This window comes from Salvia hispanica, chromosome 5 (assembly GCF_029641045.1).
Source record: "Salvia hispanica isolate PSC_SH4W2 chromosome 5, Shi_PSC_v1, whole genome shotgun sequence".
NCBI classification, from domain to species: Eukaryota; Viridiplantae; Streptophyta; class Magnoliopsida; order Lamiales; family Lamiaceae; genus Salvia; species Salvia hispanica.
In genome coordinates, this window is record NC_142696.1 from 44315696 (window position 1) to 44341102 (window position 25407).

At 37.2% G+C, this 25407-nt stretch overlaps 2 long non-coding RNA genes and 1 pseudogene across 11 annotated transcripts; 2 read left to right on the top strand and 1 right to left on the bottom strand.

Moving 5' to 3' along the window:
• Window positions 1-1604: 1604 nt before the first annotated feature.
• On the bottom strand, window positions 1605-6839 carry LOC125191241 (uncharacterized). 10 transcript variants are annotated; one of them, XR_016130908.1, is made up of 11 exons: window positions 6492-6839; window positions 6295-6401; window positions 5965-6040; window positions 5254-5351; window positions 5076-5180; window positions 4759-4856; window positions 4465-4579; window positions 3287-3446; window positions 2442-2502; window positions 2056-2245; window positions 1605-1840 (listed from the first exon to the last, which is right to left on the bottom strand). It is a non-coding gene; the product is annotated as an uncharacterized LOC125191241 (long non-coding RNA). The 10 variants fall into 10 exon arrangements; XR_016130906.1 differs by having other exon boundaries at window positions 5258-5351; window positions 6492-6838; XR_016130907.1 differs by having other exon boundaries at window positions 5258-5351; window positions 5965-6043; window positions 6492-6838.
• On the top strand, window positions 3824-5744 carry LOC148926903 (uncharacterized). Its single transcript, XR_016130916.1, has 2 exons — window positions 3824-3933; window positions 5497-5744. It is a non-coding gene; the product is annotated as an uncharacterized LOC148926903 (long non-coding RNA).
• Window positions 6840-8700: 1861 nt separating the features above from the next.
• On the top strand, window positions 8701-23495 carry LOC125189261 (ferruginol synthase-like; annotated as a pseudogene).
• The last annotated feature ends 1912 nt before the right edge of the window (window positions 23496-25407 follow it).

Consider the following 25407-nt stretch of genomic DNA (forward strand, 5'->3'; position numbering starts at 1 on the left):
TTCCTTTATCTTATTTGAAAAGTAATGGGGGTTGGTTGATTAATTTGTTTTGGGCCAATTCTTTTAAGTCTTGGCAGTGGCCCGATCTCTTTATTCTTAAATTTCTTGGGCTTGATTATGTTGACTCTTTTATTAGACTATATGGTATTTTAATCGTTGGGCCGTTTTAATAAAATTTGTTTGGGCGTGAGCGGATGGAATTTAATTGAAAAGACCAAGTTCTAATTGGGAAGAATTCATAATCATATCAAGAAAATAATTAAAATCTTAGGAAGCATGCATCTTATCTAGTGCTTGATTCCTTGTGTTGATAGTGCTTGATTCCTTGTGTTGATATATGTGTTATTTAATATCTAAAGGTGATATCTTGGCTGCGAAATATAATACCAAGGGGAAGAATATAGTTGGGAATTAAGCGCTTCGAGGTGGGCTTTCTTTAAATAAGGAAATTGTCCTAAATGCTTTTATTGATGGGAATGAAATTTGTGTTTATCATGCCTTGTTAAATTTTAACGTGCTTATCTGAAATGGCTTTATGCCATTTATTATTTAAATCGAATTCGGGTCCTTGTAGGACCGCAAACCCTACTTGGATTAGTGTACACCTATGGTAGACCTTGTGTCAGCGTACGGGTTGGCCGGTCTAGTGGCTTGGTTTGTGGCCACATTCCAAGTCATGTATGAGCAGATATGGTAAACGTCTATGGGAAAATGACTGATCAATCGACTTTTTACAATGGAAATGATTTTTAGTGCCTCGGGCCTTCTTAAAATTAAAACCCCGATGGTTACTTATTGGCATGATAAATATTATTTTTATTACTTGTTTTCGGCATAGTCCACTGAATATTTTTATAGTACTCAGCCCTGCATGTGTTTTTTTTATGTGCAGGTTGAGCGGCGATGAGCACTTGCTGGTGTTGAGCACAAATAAAATTTGAAATCTTAATTGCTTATCGTTAAACTTTGGGTGTCGTTGTGTCTTCATACACGACGCCACTCCTCTTGAACGCTTCCGCTGGGAATTTACTTTTACTCATTACTCGTTTGACTTTGAACCCGTTTATCTTTGAGAATTTAAGACTTATTTTGGATAATGTCAAACTCTTGTCGTTTCTTTTTTAATACTTATTATTGGTCAAACTTTTATTAAAACCCTAGTCTTATTCTTCGTCTATTTTAAATTTCTTTAAGTCGTGACCACCCGTATTTATTAACCCTACAGGGCTGTAGTGACAGGGCACGTGAGTGACAAAATTCCTTGTTAATTAACTAAATTACATTCACTAATTTGGTCCACAGCCTCCACTCAATGGTAATTTATTTAACAAAACAACAGTGTACCAACCCACATGTCTTTCTTTTGATGAAGTAAAATCAATATATCTTGATGTATAAATTTTGGGCGAAATTCTTGAAGTACTCGTATTTAAAAAATTATGTCCCCAAATGTGACAGTTTTTTACTTCTATAGAAAGAGTTACGCATCTATCAATATATAAAGTGACAGTTTTTTGGGAAGTTTTTTAAATGCCAATTTTGCCCTTTTTGGCGGGAAACTGGGCATTATAGCAGCTGTATGTTTATGTTTTTTTATGTATCAATTGTGTAAATATCATCAATCCTATTAAATTTAGCTTCATTGTTGTATTTTCGGTCATTTTATGGAAAATTGTATAGAGACAGGCCTATATCTGCCATAAATATACTCCTACTATTCTATTCTATTACAATATTTACTATTTACTACTATTACATCTATTTATTACTATTACATTATATATTTATTCCATTCTTTCAAGCTATTCCATGCTCCTTTAGACCTCTTTGCAATCCATACCTGAAAAATTAAATACATCATTAGTTAAAATCTAAACAAACTTTCAAGGGTTATTGAATGGTGTTACTAATACAACATTTAAAATAAAATATATATCATTTGCTTACTGATATAATAATATAATTAGTACCACTTTCTAACTATTATTAAAATCTATAGAAGGAGGGAGGCGGCTGGACACTGTGTCATTAAATTTGCCAGTCAGAGAGTCGTACCTTGAATTATATTCTTCTTCTTCCTTGAATTATGTTTGTGTAATAAAGTGAATATATGGTCCTCTGCAGGCCTATAAAATGATTATGATGTAACCACCTTTATATAGTAATATCTCTTTCTCTCTCCTTTTTCTGCTATAGTAGAGGCGGCTCCTGTTTATTAGGGTTTGATATAACCCTATTTGTATTCCTGCAATAAAATGCTATTGTTAAATAGTAAAAAAATCCAAAAATAAGCTATTTAAATTGGTGCTGATTGGGCCCATTTATTGAACATTCAAATGCATTCAGGTTTTAATGTTTCCTTATTATCTATTATTATATTGGATATAGAACTAAAGAACCTTTACTGCGAATTCACTAACAGAGTTAATCTTAGGGAGTACCTCTTTATCTTCTTCTTTCTTCTCTCATCTCCTACTTTTTGCTGAGCAATTGTAGGTTTACCTAGCAAGCAGCATGCAATGCAGAGAGAGAGAGAGAGAGAGAGAGAGAGAGAGAGAGAGAGAGAGAGAGAGAGAGAGAGAGAGAGAGAGAGAGAGAGAGAGAGAGAGTTTTATATTTTCTGCAGTTTCCAAGAGAGAGAGAGTTCATATTTTCTGCAGTTTCCAAGAGAGAGAAAGAGAGAGATTCAGATTTTCTGCATATGCAATTAATACCTGTGATATGAATAGTTAGATAATAAAATCAATTCTTTCTAACATAAAAAAATAAGATAACAATATCAAAGTTTAGAACATAGAAAACAGAGAAAGTAATAGAGAGAGGGGGGGTGACAGGTTATTAAATAAAAAAGTCATTCCTGCTAAGCAATTGCAATTACTTTTATCAGATTCTAATGCATGGTCTCATTGAACAAAGTTAAAAAATATGTTACTAGGTTTTATATTTAAAATCTAAATTATAAGTTTGAAAGTCTGTAATAATAAACTTTAGTATTTTATGAATAAAATTTGCAAAGCAAACTGGAAATAATTATTGCAAAAGAGTAGTAATTGATAAACATAGATCATGAAATGTTTAGCAGTTATAGAAGTTAATGTGCACCTAATAGGGCTAAGTTCCTAACCTATTGTGAATATACTTTTATATTCATAAATTAAATAGAAAGAATGTGTAGAATTGTAGTATGTGATTAATATTTTTGTATTAATCATAGATGATAGAATGTGTAGGTGTGTAGCAGTCATAGGATTAAAGTGAAAACAATTAAAAAGAAAGAATTGCATACCTCTTTTTGAAAACTGAGAGAAGAAATCAGAATCAGTAGGAGTAGGCTTTGTAAGCCTCTCATGCTTGCCATCTCATCTTTTTCTCTTCTCTCTGTAATGATGGTAGTTTGAAGAGAGAAAGGAGACAGCTAATCTTCTTTTTCTTCTTTTCCCTTTTTCCTGAAGAGTAGGAGTTAGAGTTGGTTTTTTATATTTAGGTTAGGCTTTTTTTTAAGTCAATAAGTGAGATTTATTATACTAATGCAAGAAACGGTAATTACTGCTGAAATGAAATGGGTCTTAAATGAACTTATATGGTTGCAAGCTAATGAATTTAAATGGGCCGAATTAATTATAATATCAGTCTGTTATATTAACTTATATTCGTATTAATATGACCATAAGTTTAAAACAGAATGTTTTAAACTTAGCATGCAGCAATTAAAAGAATTTTAGATTTGGATATTATTATTTTATGTACTTTACAATTCTCCTCATAATTAGTTATTTGGAAGGTCTCTATCATTCTGTTTTATAGGGAACCTGCATGATTTTCTAACCAGCACACTAGACAAGAGAGCCCTATAAATAACCTGTCCTAACACTCCCATAACCAGTTAACATCCTCTCTCAACCAAAATCAGTCAAGAAAACCAACAGTATAACAGTTCAGTTTCTTCTTCTTCTTCATTATTTCATTTTTTGCATACTCGATCTCTTTCCATTTATTCTTATATATTCTCTTATGAATCTTCACTCTGTTCTTAAAGTGTTCGTTTCTGTTTCTTATAAATCTATTTTTTCCAGTTTTTAATCGAAGTTTTGTTTTTTATTCCCGATTTTGTTTGATTATCATTTATTTGTGTTATTTGAAAGGTCTCACTCATGATTATGTCTGTTTTCCTAATTTATTTGTTTTTATTCTACTGTGTCTACAAATAAATAGCAACAAACATCTATAAATACCAACAGCTTAGAATATCATTCTACTTAGAATATCATTCTACTTTTGGTATGTGTGTTACTTCTATCTATCTAATCTATCTAATTCTCCTACACCTCATCTATTCTGCCTAATCATATCTTTAGTAGTTTTAGCTATTGATGGTGTTCTTTTATTGCAACTCTATTTTATCTACTTTACCTTCAATCTTTATATTCAATTGAACTCTCAGCAGTTTAGTTTAGTATATCTCACCTTTGATGTCTTGATATCTTCAGTTCTTTCCCCTTTTATCTTTGTTTTTCAACTTTTTTCAATTGATCTTGATTCTTAGCAACTTTTATCACTGATAGATTCTGATTTTGTGCACCTGTAAAGAAGAAACAGAAGTCAAAAAAAAATTGTGCTTATGTTAAAGTTCTATAGTGTAGTCTATTGTAATGTGTGTTAAGATTCTTTTATTGCAACTCTACTTTAGACAATGCGAAAACTTCTATTGTTATTTTCATTTGAAGTTTCAGCATTTTAGTTTAGTTTAGTGTATCTCACCTTTGATGTGTTGATATCTTCTGTTCTTTACTTTCTTTTTTCTTTGTTTTCAACTTTTTTCTATTGATCTTGATTCTCATCCACTTTTATTTGTGCACCTGAAAAGAAGAAACAGAAATAAAAAAAATTGTGCTTATGTGATTATTTGGTTTTCATGATACCAAGTGTATCCTAATCTTATATCTGTTATTTTTAGTTATTTAGATTAGATTAGATTATATTTAGATTAGATTGTTCTTTTTTCTGCAACTCTACATTATTACTCCGTTAATCATACACAGTTGAATGCTACCTCAGTTTAGTATAGAAGAACTGACCTTTGAGTTCTTTTTTCTTCTGTTTCATTCTTCTTTTTTATGCTCTCCACCTTTTTCCAATCGATTGATACTACTTTGCCATCTTCTTATTCCACAGTTTTTAGGCTGAAGTGTATAAAAAAGATTAGAAAGTTATTAAGAATAACATTATTTATAAATAGAATAGGGTTTTATTTACCAACTTTCTGCCATTTATAAGTATTTCATTGATCTTCAATGTCATCATCCTTTATCCTTTTTGGAATCTGCACCATGAAATTGATAATAGATCTTCACCTGCAAAAGAAAAGACATAATTTAGTGCATATGTTAGGTTTCTGATGTATATCTACATATCTAATATCTAATATCTATTATATTGATCTGTTTCTCATGTCTGGTATTTATCTAATCCCTAAGATCTAAATTATTTTATTATCAGGGGCCATGCATTCAAGCCACATTTACAAAGAAAGTACTTCAAAATTTGGAACACAAATTTAGAGAAGGAGGCACATTTGATGGTTGCTTTTGTTGAAGTATTTATTTGGGTTAAGTTTTATCAGTTATTAGTTTATCTTTCTTTTGGTTTTCTATCATATAGCATTGTCATGGCTGGACTTATTTGAATCTTAAGTAAGATAAATACTGATGTATTCCAGTTAGTAAATGTAGTAAAGGATTTACTAATTTTGTTTTTTTGCTTGGCTCTTTTGCATTCTTTTTTTACAGTAATCTTCTACATGTATTTCAATAGATATTCTGTTGTATCATATATACATATTTTTAACAATAAATATTCTATTTTACATTTTTGGGTGTATGCAATGAAAAAGTTGAAGAGTTCCACAACTATAAAGGGTTGCTCCTATTTAGGTGTATCAACTGAAGCTTCAAGTGAGTATTTTACCTCTGATTGGCTTGATGAATTGACTGCAGAATCTTTTTATCCTTCTTCTTGCATATATCATTGTCTTTCAATATTTCTGCTGTCATTAGACAATTGATTGATACTACTTTAATTTATAATAGACAGCTACACTTACACAGATTCTTAAATTTTAAAAAAAATCCTCTTTTATCCAATTATTTTACATCAATGTGAAATCTGATAGTGATATAAAATTTGTTTATATTTGGTCACAATTTTAGATATCTGCTTAATAGAGTCTGTCAACAACATTCCAACATGTAATTGCTCAAAATATTTATGAAACGAACTTAGTGTGAAGAAACTTACTTGATCAGGCATGATAATTTGGGGTTTTCGCATTTTTTTTCGCATTTTGTCCAATATTTTCGATCTATTTGTTGAATCGTAGAAAGTGTTCCGCCACTTCGACGATTCTGAAAAAAAAATAAAGCCAATGAAAAAGGTCAGAATAGGTCTAATGTTCGACATATTTGTATATTAATTTAAATTTTGGTAGAATATACCTTTAATCGAAACCGATTTTGATGTAATTGATTAGCATATCAATGGTTTTTTTGCTGTTGTGAATCGGATTTTACACCACCCTCCGTCGTCTAAGTTAAATCGGTTATGGAGGCGTCGGTAAACTGTCGGCGAAGAGAAATTCGTCGGCAATTGAATGTTGGAAAATTAGGGCTTGAGATTGTTTTGGTAGTCGTTTAGGTCTAAATCTTTGGATTAACAGTGGTAAGGTGTAGTGGTGTCGTTTCCGGCGGTGATTCGGTGGTAGGCGACGGATTTTCCGGCGAATCGGGGCGTTGGATTTTTAGGGTTAGCGTCGGCGCCGAGGAGGGAGGAGAGATAGAGGAGAGAATCAGAGAATGTGTTATATATGGTGTATAAATTATGGTTTTATTTCTTAAGTGTGTTAATTAATTGTGATATAGTCTAATTAAGTTAATTAGTTCCCACTAATATTAATGTTGATATTGGGCTCGTGATTTTGGGCCTGCATTATTTAGATGCATGGGCCAATTTAAAAATATAGAATTGGGCTTATATCATTGTGTTTATGGGTATGTGTTTTAATGTGTTGGGCCATTTAATGGTGTAATTAGAGCTTTATAATTGTTGTATAATAATTGGTTTTAATGTTTATATATAAATTCGAAAAATATGTTTTTATTATATTTTGTTGAATTTATTTATGTAATAGTTTGTGTATTAATTATTTTTTTTTATTCATAATATGATGTATAGTAATTAGGTATATCATTGTCTATGAAATTAAAACTATTTACATTGTTTTCCTTATTTAAGTATTTTATTAATTAAGATGTATTCTACAAAATTTAAGATTATATATAATTTTTTTTTAGAATAGGCCCCAATGTTTGAATAAATCGGATTGGGCTTATATATTCTTTTCTTGGGTAGTTTCCATGTGTTGGTTCATTTCATTGTGTATTAGTGTTTATTATTATATTATATAATAAACATAATAATTGTGTTTTTTATTAAATTTTGTAGAATTGGCTTGGGTTTGGGCTTGAGTAAATTGGATTGGGCTTATATATTCTTTTCTTGGGTATATTTCCATGTGTTGGTCCATTTATTTGTGTAATAGTCTTTATATTTATATTATATAATAATTATAATAATTGTGTTTTGTAGTTTTATATAAATATGAAAAAAATATACTCCGTATTATATTTTGTTGATTTTTTTATTTAATAGTTTATATATTAATTAAAAAGTGTGTTTGATTTATTTCATTCATAATATCGTGTGTACTTAGGTATACCATGTATAATCAAATTTAAATTATTAACGTTTTTTTCCTTATTTAAGTATTTTATTGATTAAGAGAAGATGTATTCTACAATACATTAATGTATAATATTTTGGTTTTGTTTGGAATCATATGATTATATTTCTATTTAGTTTTCATTGAACTATTCTATTTGCATTAGTTGAACAATTGGTTGAAATTTTTAATCTTAATAACAATGAATTGATTTTGTATGTATTTAATATAAGCAAATTATCAATTATTTATTCGTTAATATTGTTGTACTAATTTTTTTTAAGCCTTTGTTGGTGGATCTGTTGAGAATCCTATTTTTATAAATGATGTTATTGGTGATGAACTTGGTACATCTATTGTGGAAGGGAGCACTGTTGAATCGTCATCTTTGTTTTAATCTGGATATAAATTTTTATTATTATTTAGATTCTGTTATATCCATTTTTTTTTTCATGTTAGAATGTTCGCTTTTATTAATTAGTTTAGTTTTTTTTAAAAACATTATTTTTACTGCGGATTAATTAAATTAATCCATTTTTCAATCTGTAGATTATTGGGATATCAGAGAGATGTTTGTTACTATTTTATTGAGAATATGTGTGAAACAGTTTATTTTTTCAAACAATTTTATTTATGTTATGTGTATATCCTATGCATACAAAATATTTCTCTTTCTTTCCCTCATTTCCTTTTATTACAGTATATTGGTAGATTGATACATGTAGAAGTAGAAGTATTTTCTTTAAATCATTATAATCTTATCAATACAAGGTCTACCATCGAAGTTTATATACATGATTTTCAATAATTTTTTCATTATGTTTATATATATTTTAATTTCGTTTAATTCATAATAAATATATTTTCTTATTTTTTGAAAATCAATTGGCCCGTGCATAGCACGGGTGGTAAAACTAGTTCTCAAAATGTGTAAGTAATCGTATTTAGAAAATCATGCCCCTAAATGTGACATTTTTTTAAATTCTACAAAAGGAGTCAACACATTTCCAAAATATGTAAGAGCATTTACATTAGTGGATAATCCACCTCCAATTTTCTCATGCCACGTTAAAATTTTATTATTTAGTCTATCCCCAAAGTGAAATTGAAAGAGTAATAAAATTACAAAATTATGCAAGCATTCTTATTGTATATATATATATGATAAAGAATCAATCAATATTTTAGCCTTTAAGTCTATTAATTTTACTAATTTGGTCCACAACCTCATCTACTCAATAATACTCCTAATATTTTGGATTTTTTTTTTCATTTGTCAACTAGCTTAGGAAATAGTAGTCCTATATTCCACGTTTTTTCTTATGATAAAGTGAAATCAAAAGTAGTAAATTTGCTACGTCTATACCGTGTGACCATTGATTAAATAGAATCAAATTTGATTCCAAGTCCATATTGTATATTTTGATTTTAGTATACTAGCATTATATTAAAATATAAAAATATTAGTAGTAGTTGAATTCGATTATAAAAGGAGGCATATTAGCATACAAGGTTGCAAGTGAGAAGAAAAAACATTAGAAAATGGATTGCGTTTCGATTGTTGTTGGCATGGGTGTAATGTTGTTAGGTTTAAGGTGGTTTATGTTCCTGCGGGGGGACACCGCCACGGCTCCCTCCGGGACCCAGACCCCTCCCGATCATCGGAAACATTCACCAACTAGGTAAAAATCAGACAGAAACACTGAGACAGCTGGCGAAAACGTACGGCCCTCTGATGTCAATCCGCATAGGCAGCGTGTACACGGTGGTGGCGTCCACACCGGAGATGGCTGAAGGGTTTCTTTTCAGGGTTGTTTCCCTACAGTTTTCGTATGTAATTGGAGTGTATCCAACTGATCCGGAAGAGATTCCCGACCTAGCTGAGTCGTTGGTACGATAACCGGGACCTGGCTTCAAACAAATTTCCTCAACCCACTTCTACTGATTAGTATAGTGGAGGTAAGGGTCGAATCCCACGAGGATGGACACGTTTAGATAACTGTGGTGACTTTCCTGGGTGTTTGGTTAGCTACCACGCTTGGGTTGAGATTTTACCTAGACAGGAAATAAAGGTAGTACTCTACTGACTAGTAGGCGGGAAAATAACAGACATGTGGGAGTGTTCGTGAAAATAGGGGACAAGGTGTATCAGAGACATATGGAAAGTAGACAGTTACTAAAAGAGGAAAATTAGACAACAAGGTATATCTGATGGCTGGGGGCTTTCTGACAGGTCTGGGCAGTACATCTGAAAAGTAGGGAACAAAAGCAAAAGTAACTTAAAAGTAAAGTAGTTCAAACTAAAGTTGATTTTGATGTTTTCTTCTTCACCAAGTATTAACAGAATTCAGATAAACACAAACACCATGACTGAACTTCAGATTCACAAGTTCAAACTTAAGATCCATCGATTTAAATGCTCAAACTTAAATTAAACAGTGAAACTGCAACTTAACTTCTACTGACTGACATGCAAGGTAGTAATCACAACGCAGAAATGAACTCATGCACGAAAACTTGACTAAACATAGCTACACTTTGAATCAACAACTCTCGATAAGAAAACACTTAGAAATTGAAAGCAATGACTAAATCTAACTTTCCTAGGCAGAATGAAGCAAACTCGAACCAAAGTGACATGCGAAATAGAAACTTCATAATGTAAATGTTGGAAAATAACAAGGTACTTCAAAAGAGCAACAGCGATGAGTGTTTGCAAATAACTTAAATGATGAAAACCAGTAAACTTTAAACTAATAAAGCGATTAAGATTGTTTATGCCACTCCGAGCGATGATACTACTACACTGCTACGATAACTGGCTGGAACGGCGGACTGATGACTTCTCCGGCAGACTCTTGGACGTCAAGTGACCATGGCTGTGGCGAGGAACGAGAGGTAGGATAATGCTGAAGGATTGATCTTCTAGAGAGAATTCTACTAAGTGTGATTGTCGAACTGCGAACTCTTTCTCTCTCTCCAAGTGGCTTCTTTTATAGGGAGGCTTGCCCTTGCTTTTAGGGTAGACTTCTCCCGCGTTTTGACCTTTTTGCCCTTGTCAATGATCATCCCAGCTATCCTCCTTCTCCATCTCGAGCCATTTCTCTTGCATGCATCCTGGTCAGTATCGCACCCTTCTGGCGCCCTTTTCACTTGCGTCACCTGAATCGTCTCCTACTGACTTGGATCCTTCAATCCTGCACACTTAAGCAACTGTTTTGCAGATAATACATGAATTTCACGACATACTGACCAGTAACCAAGGCTTAGAATACCGCTTGGAATTCTTCATCCGTCATTATCCCTTGCTTCCTGGCCGTCTCGTTCAGATCTATCTCCTCCTCCGCTACATCGATTTTTGCTTCAGTGGCCCTAATCTCCTCTGCTTCACCTTTCTCGCTCTCGCTTGCTCTCCCTCCACTCCCCTTGTCTTCTGTTTCTCCCCAGTTGGGATCTTGATAGGCGGAAAGAGTTGGTGTATGGGAGAAGGTTGGGAGGGTTCTGATTGTGCAGCAATTGTTGAGGGAATATTTTTGGACGTCGGAATTGAGGTTTTTGGGGTGGTGGTGGGTGGGTGTTCTGTGGTTGCAGTTAGGGTAGGGTTTGATGTCGCTGGCATTCCTCCGGTTAGGCTAAATCGGGCTAGGGTTGTAGTCCAGTCTCTGTTGAGGTTTTTGGGTCTTGTTGCCTTAGAAACGCCGCCAGTGCGTCTAAAGGAACCATCGCCGGAATTTGTATCGTCGGCGGTGGTTGTGATCGTTGTGGGCTTGCGGCCGCGACTCGGCTGTTGGCTGGAGTTCTGACGAGGTTTCGCCGGTGGTAGATGTTGGGTTGTTGGTTGCCTTTCTCCTTGCCATGACTGTACCGGTGGTGGTTTGCGGTGGTTTCTGTAGTGGGTGGTGGTTTTCGGAGTGGGTGGTGGTTGTGGGAGAGAGAGAGTGCAGGTAAGGGTTTGTAAAGTGAAGGGGAGTAGGCGGTGGGGTGTTTTATAGAGGGGGGAACAGTTGAGGGTTTTGACCGGTTGTAGGCGGTCGCTCGGTTGAGACGCTTCGTGTGGAGGGCGGTTGCAAGTGCTGGCAGCTGATTGGACGTTGCTTGTCACGCCCTTGCTTCACGCGCCTCCCAGCCTCTGCACTCGCCTGCAAAGCTGCAACACGCCCAAAAATTCAAATTTTACTCATCTCCCTCTTCTCAATTAGCTAGAATTAGAAAATAAGAAATTAAATGGCTCTTTTAATATAATTCAGAGTTTCACCCAAATAGTATCCTCTGATCAGTACGGGTTCTGAATTAATATTTAAGATCCGAAAAAAAAATCTTTTTGCTGTTTTCTCTTTTTACCCTAAATTAATTTACCAAATATTTACAATATTTACATCATCACTAAGGGTATTTGAAGTTTTACCGGGTCAGTAAGTACATTACATATGACGTTGACCAAGTGGAACTTCAAATCCCTTTCCTACTGGTCATTTAGATGCTCTTAAAGTGTAGTGGAATTTCTTCAACTACACACACTTCTTCATTTTCCCTATATAATTTCAACCTATGTCCATTAACGACAAAAGGTTCAGAGTTAGGGATACTCCCTGAAATCTCGACCGCTCCATTAGCACGTAATGCAGTGATAATGTAAGGTCCTGCCCATTTGGATTTGAGCTTCCCAGGCATTAGCTTCAGTCTTGACTGGAAGAGTAGTACTTTCTGACAAACTTGGAGATCCTTGGTTCTCAGATTTTTGTCGTGCCACATCTTTGTTTTCTCCTTGTACCACATGGCTGAGTCGAACGACTCCAATCTGAGTTCTTCCAACTCTTGTAGTTGTAGCTTCCTTTCCTCTTCACAGGCCTTAGCATCCACATTAACTTGTTGTACTGCCCAGTATGCTCGATGTTCAATTCCCACTGGCAAGTGACACATCTTCCCAAAGACGATGCGATAGGGAGACATCCCTATAGGAGTTTTATAGGTTGTCCGATATGCCCACAGAGCATCTTCCAACCTTGTGCTCCAATCTTTTCTGGAGGGGTTGACTGTCTTCTCTAAAATGCTTTTTATTTCCCTGTTTGAGATCTCTGCTTGCCCGTTGGCTTGAGGGTGGTAAGGACCGGATAGGCGGTGATGAACTCCGTACTTCTTCATCAATGCTTCGACCGTTCGGTTGCAGAAGTGAGTCCCTTGATCAGAGATGATTGTCCTTGGTATCCCAAATCGGCTGAATATATGACTCTTGAGGAACTTGGTGACTTCTTTAGATTCACAAGTGCTTGTGGCCTTGGCTTCTATCCATTTTGATACGTAGTCAACTGCCACCAGGATGTAGGAGTTCCCATAAGATGAGGGAAAAGGACCCATGAAGTCCATACCCCAGATGTCGAACACCTCACAAACTATTACTGGAACTTGCGGCATTTCATCTCTCGTGGAGATCCCATCGGTCAGTTGGCAACGGTCACAGCCCTTGCAGAACTTGTATGCATCTCTATTCAGGGTCGGCCAGTTGAATCCGCTATCTAACACTTTTCTGGCAGTCTTCCTTGGCCCGAAATGTCCTCCACATGCCAAGGAGTGGCAGTGCGTCAGTACATCCCGTTGCTCCCAGTCAGGAACACATCTTCTAATGACCTGGTCTGCTCCTGCCTTCCACAAGTATGGGTCGTCCCAGAAATAATACTTTGCTTCGCTCTTGATCTTCATCCTCTGAGCCTTTGTCACGTTTGGCACCATTGGCAACTCTCCTGTTACTAGGTAGTTTGTCAAGTCCGCATACCAGGGTTCCTGTCCCACTTTCTCCTTGCCCTTGGTTGTTGCGTCCTGACCAGTGAGTCTCATCACTTCTTCCCAATCGATCTTCCTTGTGGAGAAAATTACTTCACATAAATGCTCTTCCGGGAATCGATCTCTTACATCTTCACTATTCCCTTCTTGTATTATTCTGCTCAAGTGGTCCGCTTGTTGGAACATATATACTAAAAAGCATTTTTCGAGTTTTTGAATTTGATAAATTGCTTGTATATTGTAAACACTCTTCATTTAATGAGAATAATAAATGTTTTCTTCACACTGTGTATTTTACTTTAATGGGTATTGACCGTATTTAATTATATATTAAATTATATAATTAAAAGGCGGAAAGTAAAATCAGTCTAAGTCTTCTACATTGAAGGTTGGGTCGTGGAACAGGTCATCACAGTAGGTGGCCCAACCGGTACCTTGTAGAAGTAAAACTTTTTCACAACCTAGATAGGCTTTGGCTACCTATCGTGAAAGGTTGCAGTGTCCATCCGAAAGTCGTCTTTACCTTGAGAATGACTAGTGACACTGGTGTGGTATAGCATTGAATGGATCTAAAGTATAGACACATCTTTGTTGCTATCTACTGTAAGATGATGTCTTGGAGATTTAATATTTCCTAATCTTTGTAATAATATAGGACACACGTTATTTAATCATACGTTGCTTTGACTTATCAATAGGTGCGGGTTTTTCGTAACCCAATATTCCTGATATCTTGGGTAGTAGTAATTAATAACTAGAATGGTGTCAGTTTTATTATTACATTGAATCATGTGCCTGCGCGGTTTGACTATATCCCCAAGAGGTGTTCGAGAGAAGTTCTATTATTCGGAAACCCGGCCGGTTTGGATTTAATCCAAGAATAAATAGAAAAGGAAAAGTATATTTTAATATACATCTCGTACTAGACAAACTCTTGGAAATAAAGATATTAATTAATTTAAAGTCTATAGCAGACTACAAATTAATTAATGGATATAGAAAGTCTTAGACACGGGAAATAATATATTAAAGAGGTTAACCCGGATTGCTTGTAATCACGGATTGGATGGGCGGTCAATATTTCTTCTATAGTGGCACAAGAAATATTCCATTGGACTTATATTAAATTATGGGTTATAATTTAATTAGTAAAGAAGGTCCAATGGGGAGGCCCAATCCAAGCCCCATAGATCCCTAACCTAGCCCATCATAAACTCTATAAATAAGAATTTAAGGAGGAGACACACATGTTATCACAAACCCTAGCCTCCACACTTGGCTTTTGTCTTCTCCTTCAAGATTCTTATAATTTCTAAGAGATTCCTCCCACAAGGAATTTAGATCTATAGAGTTAAGGGTCATAGGTTAGAAGATCTTTGGTCTTGCATTCACAATCAAGCTTCAAGATCTACACGTGGAGAAGTAGCAAGCCACTTCGATTCTTTGGAGAATCATTGTTGTAAGTATTCAACAACATAATTTAAATTAAATTATGTGGTTAATTGCGCAATTATATGTTTCTACATGTTCTAGCATGAAATTGAATCGACCCACATAATCACCTAAATAGATTCTTATGTGGATTTATTTGTTTTGCAATTTTCCGCTGCGATTATCCCCAACACCGCTACCTTGTTCTCAACTTCCTTCTTGTCTTCTACCTCCCAGTCGAATTCTTGTAAAAGCAGCACCCATCTGATTAGTCGGGGCTTTGACTCCTTCTTCGCAATGAGATACTTGATCGCCGCATGATCAGTATAGACGATGACTCTGGATCCCAGTAGGTACGGCCAAAACTTCTCGAATGAATAGACAACCGCCAACATCTCCTTCTCGGTGGTGTCATAATTCCGTTGGGCTTGATTCAGGATTTTTGATGCATAGAATATCACGTACCTTTTCCCATCTATCTTCTGACCCAGTACGGCCCCCACTGCATAGTCACTAGCATCGCACATTTCCTCGAAGGGGTGATCCCAGTCAGGAGCCTGAATGATCGGTGCAGAAATCAATTTTTCCTTAAGGAGGTTGAAAGCAGCCTTGCAATGCTCATCGAAGACGAACTCCACCTCGTTCTGGAGAAGCCTGGTAAGAGGTTGGGCAATCTTGGCGAAATCCTTGATAAATTTTTGATAAAATCCAGCATGGCCAAGGAAACCTCTTATTCCTTTCTGATCAGTAGGGAAGGGTAGTTTGGATATGACATCCACTTTAGCTTGATCCACCTGGATTCCCTTTTCTGACACCACGTGTCCTAGAACAATTCCTTCTGTAACCATAAAGTGGCATTTCTCAAAGTTCAAGACCAGACTCTTTGCTTGACACCTTCCTAGCACCATATCCAAATGTTGCAAGCACGAGTCGAAAGAGTCTCCATAGACAGTGAAATCATCCATAAAGATCTCTATAAAATCTTCAATCAAGTCCGAGAATATGCTCATCATGCACCGTTGGAAAGTACCGGGGGCGTTGCATAGGCCAAATGGCATACGCCTATACGCATAGGTTCCAAACGGGCACGTGAACGTGGTCTTATCCTGGTCCTCCGAGTTCACATAAATTTGAAAGTATCCACTGTACCCATCCAAAAAGCAGAAGTACTTCCTCCCAGCCAGTCGCTCCAGCATTTGATCGATGAATGGCAGGGGGAAGTGGTCCTTCCTGGTTGCAGTGTTCAGCTTTCGGTAATCTATACACATTCACCACCCAGTAACTAGTCTGGTGGGCACTAGTTCATTCCTCTCATTCTTAATCACCTGGATCCCTGACTTCTTGGGGACCATATGGATTGGGCTAACCCATTCACTGTCTGGCACCGAGTATATAATGCCCAGTGAGAGCAACTTCAAGATTTCCTTCAGTATCTCTTCTCGCATGTTTGGGTTCACCTTTCTTTGAGAGTCCCTATGCGCCTTGGCTCCATCCTCTAGCCTAATGTGGTGCATGCAGACGTCCGGGCTTATACCTACCAGGTCCGTAAGGCTCCATCCAATAGCCTTCTTGTTTTTGCTCAGCACAGTTAGTAGTCTTGCCTCTTGCTCTTCAGTCAACCCGCTGTTGATGATTACAGGGAATGAGTCTTCCTTCCCTAGGTAGGCATACTTAAGGTTTGCTGGCAACTTTTTCAACTCCACTTGAGGGGGTAGTGTGTCTGTAGGTAGATGGTTCTTCTTTGAATCCTCCTCTTGTTCCTGTTCAGCATCTGATTTTTCCTCCATACTGGCCGGTACCATGGCCCCTACGGATCCTGCTAGTTCTGACTTCTGACAGAATTCCGTAATTGCTTCTTCGATCTCTTCGTCAGTCAACCCTCGGCTACTGATCAGATCACACCATGCGGCTGCTTCCACATCAGCCTGGGCATACACATCCAAGGCTTGGAGCTTTTCCTGCAATAATTCGGTCTCAAGAAATTCTTGGACTAGGGGGTCAATTACATCAACATAACATAGATTTTCAGAATCTATTGGTCTTTTCATGACTTCATTGATGTCAAAGACAAATTTCTCACCATTAAAGTCAATGCATATTGTCCCCTCGGCCATATCCACAATTGTCTTAGCCGTTCTTAAAAATGGTCTTCCTAACAATATCCCGCTAGACTCCCTAGCTTCTGGTTCACTCATTTTAATGACATAAAAATCAGCAGTATAAGTAAAGTTCTGTATCCTGACCAACACATTTTCTAACACACCCTCAGGATTGATACATGACCTATCAGCCAGTTGGATCAACACCCTAGTATTCGACAATTTTACCCCCTTTAACCGATTATAAATGGATAACGACATAACATTGATAGATGCTCCTAAATCACACATTGCATGCTCGATTTTCACATCTCCAATCGTTATGGGTAGGGTAAACATACCTGGGTCGGCTCTCTTGGGTGGTAGCTTCTCTTGTACAATGGCTGACGCTATTCCCTCCACCATGATCTTTCCATCCTCCTGGGCTTTTCCAGCTATGAACTCCTTTATAAACTTCCCCAGATGGGGCAGTCTCACGGCTTGGAGAAATGGTATGGTGACATCCAGCTTCCCAAAGATCGACATGAAATCCACAGGGTTTTCCTTCTTCCTCTTCGTCACAAACCGATATGGAAACGGTTTTTCTCCCTTAGCCTCTCCAGTCAATCCTTGTGGATTTTCCGTTTGTGCCTCCTGGGTTTGAGGGTGCGATGTGGGCATTGCTCCTTCCGGTTGCTCATTTCCAGGTTGTGTCTCTCCCTCCTTTCTTTCCACAGTAGGCTTCTCGTTTAGAAAAAACGGATCCTCCATCTGAGGCAGAGGTCTCTTGAGCTCTTCCGCTGAGATGACGTCGCTCAGCACCCTTTCTCTATTAGACTCCCCGACAGGGTTCTTGAGCTGAGGTCCGTTGTAAGCTGTTCCTGACCGCAGTGTAATCTTGCTCACATTTGCCTTTTCCGGTACATGGACTGTAGATGGGAGTTTCCCTGAGTTCCCTTTCATTTCGCCCACCGAGTTAGCGAGCTGGGCCAACTGCCTGTTCATCATATCCATATTTGCCCTATGCTCCTTCTGGGCACTTTGCATTCCTTGCATTGTTTCATTACTGGACTGCAAGTCATTTTTAATGCTTTGCTGCGAGGCAAGCATCTCTCCCATCATGTCCTCCATGGACCTCCTCGACCTGTTTGGGTGATGGAATTGGTTCGAGCTCTGATGCTGGTTATACTGAGGTGGTGAGTTTGACTGGTAGCCTGAGAAATTTTGTTGGTTTTGGTTCGGTGGGTACTGGTTATACTGGGCAGGAGGGTTATACGGATCGTGGTTGTGCTGGTACTGACTTTGGTCTTGGTGGTGGGTGTTATATTGAGGCCCTGGGTTAAATTGGTTCTGGTTCTGGTTTTGGTTTTGAGAGTTTCGCTGATGGGGTGGCACATAAGTAGGGTTCGGGTTCTGGTTTTGAGAGTTTTGGTTCTGAGGATGCTGGTTCCTTCCTACCCAGTTAGACTGGTAGTCAGGGTTTGTTGGTCCGCGGTTGGGATATTGGTTCGGTTGGGGGTTGGGTTGATTTGGAGCCTGATTTTGGTTCTGATTCTGATTTCCATCTCCCCATCGGAAATTTTGGTGGTCCCTCTACGGTGCATCTCTTTGTTTTCCCGGAATCCAATTGCCGTTGGAATTGTAGTATCCTGCGACATTTGCTTGCTCCACATCCAGCGAGTTGTCCGGCTGATCATATGGTAGTGCTGGGGCTTCTTGGCCTCCAGTTGGAGAAGGTGGTGGAGTGTTCTGTTTGATTGCAGTCAGCAATTCCTTCTTTAATTCCTCCATCTTCAAGTCCATCCGTTCCTCCTGGTCAGTAGCCGAAGCACTCGCTACCCTTTCTCTGCTGTACCCATCTCTCGCGTTGTCGTACGTCTTCTTCGCATTCAACAGCTTGCGTAACACCTTCTTGGCTTCACTTACTCTCAACTGGGTGAAATCGCCTCCAGATGATGAATTCGCCAGATCCTTGGTTTCCTTATTCATCCCCTCATAGAAGGTGTGGTGCACATCTATCTCCTTCATCCGATGGTTGGGGCATGATTCCAAAAGGCTCATGTATTTCTCCCAATACTCGCTCAGGGTTTCATCATATTCTTGCCTTATGCACGATATTTTCCTCTTCAATGCACTTGTCTTCGAAAACGGGAAAAACTCGGCTAGGAAAACTGACTTGAAGTCGGCCCATGTATTGATAGAGTCGGCTGGCAGGCGCATGAACCAAGTGTTGGCCTCTCCTTTTAGGACAAAAGGTAGGGCCTTCAGTCTGTAGTCGTCTTCGCTCGCTCCTGCTGGCTGCCTCTGCGCCTTACAGATCTTGCAGAACTCATTTAAGAACTCGTAGGGTCCTTCATAACTCTTCCCACAGTACGTCGGTAGGATTGCAATCACGTGGGGTTTCACATCACAGGCGGTCTGTCCTGGGGTGACCACTATGGCTTGTGGGGGATCTCCGTCGGCGTGTGCGGTAAGTGTTGCGAGCTCGGGATCGTCCTCACCTTGGTCAGCCATCCTTACTAGTGTTCTTACTGGTTGGGGTGGAAGCTCCAGGAGTTGGTACTCTAACTCCTCCTTTTCTTCGTCGCTACTCGTGCCTAGGTCGGACAGTGTCGTCGACAGGCCAGAACGAGTGGTAACGAGTATTGTTCCTCGGGGAAGTATCCTTGGTCTCCACTGGCCAGGAACCGAGCCACTCCTCATAAACTGAAAACAAAAAGAAAAGAAAAATTATAAACAGTATGTACACCAAAAAATCACACACAATAACAGGTATGAACGCCATCCATCCCCGGCAACGGCGCCATTTTGAAGGGTTTCTTTTCAGGGTTGTTTCCATACGGTTTTCGTATGTAATTAGAGTGTATCCAACTGATCCGGAAGAGATTCCCGACCTAGCTGAGTCGTTGGTACGATAACCGGGACCTGGCTTCAAACAAATTTCCTCAACCCACTTCTACTGATTAGTATAGTGGAGGTAAGGGTCGAATCCCACGAGGATGGACACGTTTAGATAACTGTGGTGACTTTCCTGGGTGTTTGGTTAGCTACCACGCTTGGGTTGAGATTTTACCTAGACAGGAAATAAAGGTAGTACTCTACTGACTAGTAGGCGGGAAAATAATAGACATGTGGGAGTGTTCGTGAAAATAGGGGACAAGGTGTATCAGAGACATATGGAAAGTAGACAGTTACTAAAAGAGGAAAATTAGACAACAAGGTATATCTGATGGCTGGGGGCTTTCTGACAGGTCTGGGCAGTACATCTGAAAAGTAGGGAACAAAAGCAAAAGTAACTTAAAAGTAAAGTAGTTCAAACTAAAGTTGATTTTGATGTTTTCTTCTTCACCAAGTATTAACAGAATTCAGATAAACACAAACACCATGACTGAACTTCAGATTCACAAATTCAAACTTAAGATCCATCGATTTAAATGCTCAAACTTAAATTAAACAGTGAAACTGCAACTTAACTTCTACTGACTGACATGCAAGGTAGTAATCACAACGCAGAAAAGAACTCATGCACGAAAACTTGACTAAACATAGCTACACTTTGAATCAACAACTCTCGATAAGAAAACACTTAGAAATTGAAAGCAATGACTAAATCTAACTTTCCTAGGCAGAATGAAGCAAACTCGAACCAAAGTGACATGCGAAATAGAAACTTCATAATGTAAATGTTGGAAAATAACAAGGTACTTCAAAAGAGCAACAGCGATGAGTGTTTGCAAATAACTTAAATGATGAAAACCAGTAAACTTTAAACTAAGAAATCGATTAAGATTGTTTATGCCACTCCGAGCGATGATACTACTACACTGCTACGATAACTGGCTGGAACGGCGGACTGATGACTTCTCCGGCAGACTCTTGGACGTCAAGTGACCATGGCTGTGGCGAGGAACGAGAGGTAGGATAATGCTGAAGGATTGATCTTCTAGAGAGAATTCTACTAAGTGTGATTGTCGAACTGCGAACCCTTTCTCTCTCTCCAAGTGGCTTCTTTTATAGGGAGGCTTGCCCTTGCTTTTAAGGTAGACTTCTCCCGCGTTTTGACCTTTTTGCCCTTGTCAATGATCATCCCAACTATCCTCCTTCTCCATCTCGAGCCATTTCTCTGGCATGCATCCTGGTCAGTATCGCACCCTTCTGGCGCCCTTTTCACTTGCGTCACCTGAATCGTCTCCTACTGACTTGGATCCTTCAATCCTGCACACTTAAGCAACTGTTTTGCAGATAATACATGAATTTCACGACATACTGACCAGTAACCAAGGCTTAGAATACGACTTATCAATGGCCATGGAGCTCCTCCAACGTCACGGCCAGGTCTTCTCCGGTCGGACCGTCCCCCATGCGATGGATGTAGGCGGCTTCAGCAAGTTCAGTATGTCATTCGGTCCGCCCGGGAAGGAGTGGCGCAACAAGCGCAAGATGTGCAAGGAGATTCTGTTCTCGGAGCGGTGCCTCGAAGGAAGCGAGGCCCTCCGCCAGGAGATGCTGCAGAAGCTCGTGGATCACGTCGGGAGCCACTGCGACCGCCGGGATGTGGTCAACATCCACGACGTGGTATTCATGGCCAACCTCAACCTCTTGCTCACCACCTTTTTCTCCATCACCTCCCCGGACACCGCCATGGAGTTGATGAAGATGATGGAAGATTTTTTCTCCTTATTTGCTCCCAATATCGCCGACTACTTCCCCATTCTCAAACGCTTGGATCCGCAGGGGATCAAGCGCAAGGCTGAGTTAAGCTTGGGTAAACTCTTGGCCAAATTCCGTGATTTTCTTAACCACAGGTTGGACTGTAAGCCATATTTCAACTTTAATGATTTCGATAATGAAATCTAATTCTAGATTTGAATTAATTCAACCACAGCACATAGACTATAAAGTGGAGATAGATCACTAACCTCCATCCATGCTTTTCTTGTTTTGAAGAAGATGTTGAATCCACCTTTGATGATTCTCCTCTCCTTGACCTCAAGCCTTCTTATTTGATTCCTTTAATGGACAAAGAATCAAGAGCACTTTTCTATATATATTATATATAACTATATATGTGTGTATATGTTATTTGTTGGTGTGTTTATTTCATGCACACACCATCTCTTTATATAGGCAATAAGTGACTCTTCGTGAAGGGACCAACGGAGGTGTCTTCCCATTAGGAAACCATACTACTTTAATATGGAAATCGACACGCCGATTCGGTAGAATTCAATTTTGAAACTGATTAGAAACTAATTCTTCACAATACACTTATGCACGTCTATATTCATTCATATACATGCAATAATTATATATATTACAGTTAATCTATAATAACTGCCATAATAATATATAATCAACTTTAGTGCGTGTACGACAACACACACATATATAATCAATTCATACATACATATATTTGTATTCTTTTCATATAATATATATATATATATAATATTACATTTGTAACACTATAATTAGAGGTAAAAGAGGAGGGTTATCAATACACCCGATTCTAATTCTTTAATCGAAACCGATCCATTACGGTGTCGTCTTTAATATTAGAATCCCTTTTAACTATCAATATTTTAAACTTGAACTTTAATTTAAACCAATAGATACATAGGTCATATAAGAATATAAATATTCTTACATGGACCACAGAAGGAACAACCCTAACAACAAGAAGCAGGATCTGCTCGAGGCAATCATCGATATCACCCAAGGAAACGACTACAACTTCACCACACAAGATATCCCATTTTTACTTTTCGTAAGTTCTATTTTCATTAATTTGGTCTACTTTTTTTGCTAATAAAAATCTATAAATATACTAGGAATTAATCGAGGGAGGAATAGACTCCAACTCGAACATGGTCGAGTGAGTGGATCATGACTGAGCTACTATTCAACCCGGACAAACTCAAAAGGCTAAAACAAGATATAAAGAGCGTAGTGGGAGAGAATGGGCAAATCCGGGAGGCGGACATCGCGTCCCTCCCGGGCAAGCAGTGATCAAAGAGACATTTCGTTATCACCCGCCAGGGCCTTTCTCGATTTCCCGGGCATCAGAAGCCGATCAAGAGGTGAATGGTTATATGATTCCAAAAGGGACGCAAATAGTCGTTAATTCGTGGTCAATGGCAAAAGATCCCACCATCTGGACTGATCCCGAATCTTTTCTCCCAGAACGATTCCTTGAAAATAAACTGGACTTCAAAGACCAGCATTTCCAGCTCATACCCTTCGGGGCGGGCCGGAGAATATGCCCCGGAATACCCTTGGCAACCCGGATTTTGCAGATGACCACCACTGTCTTGGTTCATAATTTTGACTGGAAACTTAAGAAAGACAAGGATCATCCGGACCATAAAGAAGCCATGTTTCGGATAAATTTGAGCAAAGCAAATCCACTTAGAGCTTTTCCTTTTAAAATTTAAGATTTGCTCATCTTAATCAATGGACAATAGCCTATGCTTCCAATAATGTAACCCATGTTGTGTATTATGTATATTGGAAATTATCAATCGTATTACTATTTGGCACTTCATCCATCCAAATTAGCTGATATATATCTTTTGGACACGAAGATCAGCTAAAATAGGAAAAAGAATAAAGAAATAATATAAGAGAGATGATAAATAATAGTAATTAGATATTTTATTTTTTGTCAAAAAGAAATACTTCCTCCGTTCCATAGTAATAGAGGCGTTTTTCCATTTCCGTCTGTTCCATAGTAATAGAGTCATTTCCCTTTTTAGTAAAAGTCAACACATTTTTCCACACCTACTTTATTCTCTCTTACTTTTTTCTCTCTTCATCTCTCAACCTTTTTTCATTTTTCACTTTATTATCTCATTACTCAACTCACCTAACACATTTTTTCTTAATCTCCGTGACGAAAAGTTTTGCCTCCATTACTATGGAATGGAGGGAGTACTACTCAACTAAATTGAGACATTTCCAAAAATATTGTATATTTTCCCAAGAATTATGCACCTATCTTAATTTTATATCTCACTTATAGAGATTAATGTCATTCTTTCGCATGAATGAAATCGGAGCTTTAATTACTTTGTGAACAGTTTAAATAAAAAAAAATTAATTGCTTTAGAGTAATTAAATTACTTGGAATAAACTAGATCCGAGTTTAAACAATTTACTAAAAGAAATAAAAAACATAAATTGAGTCCCAAGTCCATAACTTAAATAATATCAAGCCCACTAACTCAATAAATAAGGCCTGATTATTAATTTATTTCCAGCCCAACTCAGTTTTAACCAAACAGAGCCAAAACTTAAACCTTGGCCCAATTGTATTATGTCCCTATAAGGTACATTATGCGTGAAATAATGTAGCTCGGGTAATTTAAATCATATCTATCCAAATCATCTATCTAATGACTATCTAGGACCTTAATACACTCATATATATACTATTTACATTTACGCTAGTTTATTTGGTGGAATAGAATATCATTAATAATAAAGTAATATCTTTTACGTTATATTTTGTTTGGACATGAATAGCCGTATTAATATATTATGATTTCTCTTGCAATTCTTATTTTAGAAAAGATTAAAAAACTTAATCGTAATAAAATTTTCAAAACTAATATTTTATATATTGATAGATTATAAATCGTTGGAGTGATTAGATTGCTTTATAATTCTCCGAAAGATTAATACCCTAATAAAATTATACTAGTAATATATTAATATGGGTTATGAAATTTCACATTTGTACTAATCCATTTATGTGCACTAGTCCAATTCTAGTCTTAATTCATTTCTTCTTCAGTAGTATACTGTCCGGTTAATTCAATCCCACATTTTTAAAAAATTTCTATTGCGTTCCATTACATTAGTTTCACTACTTTAATATTACTAATTATTTAATTATAAAATATAAATTCTAAACTATACTGTAATTGGACTAATGAACACTAGCAATACTAGTATTTTATAGTTTGATTAAATTACCCTAGCGATTGAAAATTGAAGAAAAAAAGAGAACATAACATGATATATACAGTATTAATTAGTACATGACAATATTAATTATGAACAAATCAAATTGTATAGGATAAAACCGGATTAAAAGTGATGAAAGTCGACAACAAAAGTCTTCAATGGCATATATATTTGGTTCAAAATGAATGAATCACACTAATATATATTGAGTAGTTTGAAAAATATACTCGTACGTAACACTATATAACAGCTGCATGTAGTTTATGTTGGAATAAAAATAATTAAATTTGATTTTTGTAGTAGAGTTATATAGATATGACAAATATCTAGATATTATCAAGAATTATCTAGATATTAGTAGGTATTAAAATATCTAGA